This window comes from Micropterus dolomieu, linkage group LG05 (assembly GCF_021292245.1).
Source record: "Micropterus dolomieu isolate WLL.071019.BEF.003 ecotype Adirondacks linkage group LG05, ASM2129224v1, whole genome shotgun sequence".
Taxonomy (NCBI): domain Eukaryota; kingdom Metazoa; phylum Chordata; class Actinopteri; order Centrarchiformes; family Centrarchidae; genus Micropterus; species Micropterus dolomieu.
Window position 1 is genome coordinate 33618337 of NC_060154.1, and position 5374 is coordinate 33623710.

Here is a 5374-nt window from a genome sequence, read left to right on the forward strand (position 1 = left end):
AGGTCAAAATTCACTCAACCTCAGGCTGGCAGGTTCAGTTCAGGAGATTTATTAAACCAACAAACAAAAGGCGAGCACACTTAATGGCAGAGTGGCTGATTAACAAAACAAGGTGATCCAAACAGAAATCCAAAATCCAAAGAAAGAGGGTGACAAGATGAGCACGACGAGCAGGGCAGGCTAAACACGACAACATGAGACAGAGCGTATGCACGCAAAAATGACCGGACAAAGACTAAGCAGAAACACTAGGTAGATATACACACACAGGGACTAACGAGCAGGGTGGGATCAACACAGGTGACAGACATGAGACTAACGAGACAAAGGCAGGCAGAGAGAGAGCAGAGGAAAACAGAGAGACAACCAGGCAGAGGGATACTGGAGGGAACAGACTCGACACAGGTTACTGAACACATAACAGACAAGAGGAATAAAAATAAACTAATAAAGACACAAGCAGACAGATCACCAAGAACTACAACCAACAATGAAAACAGACAAGGGCAAAATAACACAGAAGTGTACAGACCAAAAGTAAACACTAAGACATGAACTGATACACAGAACTAGGAGCTACAATGCAGGAGCTAAAACACAGGGCTAACAGAGAACACAAGACCAGGAACCGAACCTCAAAACGGGAAACATGACAACTGACTAACAGAATGGAGTAGGGAACAGATCCGGAACCGACTGGGAAACAGGACAACACTAAACATGGAACAGGACAGCAAATAAGGGAAATACCAAGACAGACTATATAACAGATACTGGACAAAGGACCACAGACAGGACCGAACCCAAAAGCCTCTAAGACAGATACTGAACAGACCAATAAACAAAACTCACAGAGACCTAAACTAAACCGGGCCGATCAGACAGGTAGTGTGACAGGTCCATACTTTACCAAACTCCTCCTAGGGAATTAATAGGATTGACTTCAATTTCAACATTTTAAAATGCTTTAAATGACTCTCTTAAATATCATCAAGAATACAATACAAAACACATTTTTTGTCATTGATGGGCCATATACTGTTATAGTGGTGACATCATATAAAAACATTTAAATGTGGATTTTAATTTCATGGGAATGGAAACGCATCATTGATACTTTTGTCTTCATTTCCCTTTTTGGTATTGAAGTAATCCAAAAGTAACTAAAAGTACTCAGGTTACATTACTTGAATGTTGTGGTATTTGGATTGACGTTACTGTTTACATTTTTTAACAAGTAATTGTACCGGATTACATTTTTAAAGTCATCCTCCCAACCCTGCATCTGTAAGACCACAATAAACGAGCTACCACACCTGCCATCAGAGCAGGGGTGTCCCTCTTTAACTTCAAGAAGCTCTTGAAAACTCATCTCTTCTAAACACTTTCTCTTATAATACCTCTAACCCCTAACCTCTAACATGCACTTCCTGTGCTCTTCTTCTATCTCCTGACAATTTTCTTGTATTGATTGCACTATTTATTAACACTTACTTCTTTCCCTAGGTATTTACCCCATTGATCCTGTTCACGCTAATAGCTCTTACTAATATTTACTGCTGCTCTTACTAGTATCTGTTGTCACTTGTAATTGCTTTATTGATACTTATGTATGTTGTTCCTCAAATGTAAGTAGCTTTGGAAAAAAGCATCTGCCAAATCAGTAAATGTAAATTACGTTTATTACATTACATGTCCTCATACTTTACATTGCCACATTTCTCTGTTATTCTCCTCTCTTCTTATCCCACTAATGTCCTGATCACAGAGTTTAGCTGTAAAACTTTCAAAACTGTCAAACTGAATGAAGCGCTTTCTGAAGCACCAGTAATGTTTGAAGCTTCGGACATCATCAGTCATGTGATATTCGGACCTTCAGTATCATCCGCCTACCTCTACTTCTGAGCTCATCGTAGCAAGTGTTAGCTAGCTACTCAGCAATACATCTTAGGTTAGCCACCTCATCAGCTCATCAAAAAGCAAAAAAACTAAAATCTGTGATTTGTTACTTCACCTAAACCTTTATTTAACAAAGTACAAAAAAATGATTTTTAAGTATTTTTACTGACCAGACTAATTGTATCGAATAAATATAAACAAAGTTAGAATTTCATGCCTGCAACACACTCAATAGAAGGTGGAACAGAGTTATAATATGACTGAAAAGTGTACAGAATATTCAAGTAACACCTGTTTGGAAGACTCCACAATAACTAATACCAGGTGAGGAGTCCTGACTGGATATAAAAGTAGCATCCATCAAAGGCTTAATCTTTGCAATAAGGATGCATTGGAGCGCCCAACCTTTGTGGCCAAATTTGTGAGAAAATTGTTTATTCAGTTAACATTTCTCAACACAAGACTGCAGAGCATTTAGGTCTTTCAGAAACAGCAGTACATAATATTGTGAAAAGGTTCAATGGATTTGTAGACATCTCAGTGTGTAAAGGTCAATGTCGGAAACCACTGTTGAATGTGCGTGACCTGTGAGACCTCAGGCGGCACTGCCTCAGAAAGTGTCATGCTTCTGTGAAAAATATTGTTGTTCGGGTGGACTTAGGAAAACCGTTGTCACTTTACACAGTCCGTCGCTGCATCCAGAAATGCGTCCTGAAACTGTATTATGCAAGGAGGAAGCCACACATCAATTGTAAGCAGAAATACCACAGAGTTCTCTGGGTTCAAGATCATCTCAGATTGACCAACAGAGTAGAACCGTGTGCTGTGGACAGATGAGTCGACATTTCAGCTTGTTTTTGGGAAAAACGGATGCCGAGTTCTCCATGCCAAATATGAAAAGACCATCCAGGTTGATTTCAGCAAAAGGTGCTAAACCCAGCATCTGTGATGGTGTGGGGGTGCATCAGTGTCTACAGCATGAGCTGCATGTGTATGAAGGTACTACTGACACAGAAGCTTAAATTGGGATTTTAGAGAGACATATGTTGCCATTAAGTCGACATCTTTTCTGGGAGATCCATGCTTATTTCAGCAGGACAAAGCCAGGCCTCATTCTGCACAGGCTACATCAATGTGGCTTTGTATAAACAGATTGTGTGTTCTTTAAAGGCCTGCTGCCAGCCCCAATCTGTCTCCTATTGAAAATGTATGGCGCATCTATCTATACTATTGAAAATCTTTTCTTTGTACTTTGGTAAATTAAATAAAGGTTGATGTAAATTAATCCCAGATTGGGGGGAAAATATCACAACTTTTGTGGAAATGGGGTTTGTAGATGCTGGCATTCCTGTGCTTTGTTCTGGAGTTCTCTTGGCTTTTTCTGTGCTTGTTTCCAAAACCATCTCTTATACCACTTTTCTCTTTCTTACAAATTACCAATGTTTTTTATTTTGCCCTCCCCCACCCTATTTCTTCATCTTTCATCTTTCCCTCTCCTTTCTCAAGAACTCCACCTTCAGCTCAGGCTGGCAATCGATTTTTTTTCCTTCTGTTTTGATACTCCCTGTTCCTTCTTTTTATTTCCTCCACAAATATCTTCTCACTAGCCATTATGGCCTGAAATACATTTCATTATGCAGTCAGTATACTTTTTGATCTATAAGCATAAGCAAATGATGGATAAGTATAAGCAACACCTTATTACATATTGAGTACTTGAGAGGCTATGAAAATGAGATTCAATTCAAAACATAAAGCTATTTTGTGGCAATCGCTTGAAAAATTCAACACATGAAACTAAATAACAGTATCAAATGCTTGTGAAGCAATATCATTGAAGTAAATATATACTAAAATGAGGAATAATGCAATTCAGTGGCATTTGTCAACACTGTCACAGTACACAGGGAACATCTGAAGTCGGTTGGACTAATTCTCTAGGAGGAGTTGATCTTTGACGGCACACCACGAACACGGCCATTGGCGAAAACTCACAGATAGCACAACTTTTCATCATCAATGCCTTTAGAAGGCACAGCAGAAATTTGAAGTAGGTCCGACTAAATCACTAGGAGGAGTTCGTTAAAGTACGGAGTGTGTAAATCACCCAAAATAACCATAAAATTCAAAATGACCAACTTCCTGTTGTTTTTAGGGCATCGCTCCAAGAGGCTTTTTTGTACATCTGGACTTGATACATGTGCCACAGAAATTTCATACATGTAGGTGAAACGTGCGGTGGGGGCTGCTTTGTTAAAGGTCACTTCCTGTTGCCAGCAGGTGGCGCTATGACTGTGGGTGAATGTCGTTATGTACATTTGTTCAGGGTGGGACTCTTAATAAACGTGTAAAATTTGGTAGAGATCTGAGCATGTACAATCAAATTACATGGAACACCGCCACGCCCCCCCACGCCATTAACTGCAAACTCACTAGTTTTATAACATGGCTTCATCAACGTGTTAAGGGCTTTCTGGGATAGTTCTGAAGTTGATATGTCCAACCTGCATAAAACATGTCACTTCCTGTTACCAGCAAGTGGCGCTATGACTTTGAGTGAATATTGGCATATACAGTGGGTACGGAAAGTATTCAGACCCCTTTAAATTTTTCACTCTTTGTTAAATTGCAGCCATTTTCCAAAAATCAAAAAAGTTCATTTTATTTCTCAGTAATGTACACTCAGCACCCCATCTTGGCTCAGGAGGAAGAGCGGGTTGGCTGTTAATCGGAAGGTCGGCGGTTCAATCCCTGGCTCCCCCTGGTTGCGTGTCGAAGTGTCCTTGGGCAAGATACTGAACCCCGATTTGCCCCTGGCGGCTATTCCGCCAGTGTATGAGTAAGTGTGAATGTTAGTTTCCGTTTGAGCACTTAGGCTCAGTGTATGAATGTGTGTGACTGGTGAATGCAGATGTAGTGTAAAAGCGCTTTGAGTGGTCGAAAAGACTAGAAAGGCGCTATACAAGTACGGAGCATTTAAGTATTCAGACCCTTTACCTTGACACTCATATTTAACTCAGGTGCTGTCTATTTCTTCTGATCATCCTTGAGATGGTTCTACACCTTCATTTGAGTCCAGCTGTGTTTGATTATACTGATTGGACTTGATTAGGAAAGCCACACACCTGTCTATATAAGACCTTCCAGCTCACAGTGCATGTCAGAGCAAATGAGAATCATGAGGTCAAAGGAACTGCCTGAAGAGCTCAGAGACAGAATTGTGGCAAGGCACAGATCTGGCCAAGGTTACAAAAAAATTTCTGCTGCACTCAAGGTTCCTAAGAGCACAGTGGCCTCCATAATCCTCAAATGGAAGACGTTTGGGACAACCAGAACCCTTCCTAGAGCTGGCCGTCCGGCCAAACTGAGCTATCGGGGGAGAAGAGCCTTGGTGAGAGAGGTAAAGAAGAACCCAAAGGTCACTGTGGCTGAGCTCCAGAGATGCAGTCGGGAGATGGGAGAAAGTTGTAGTAAG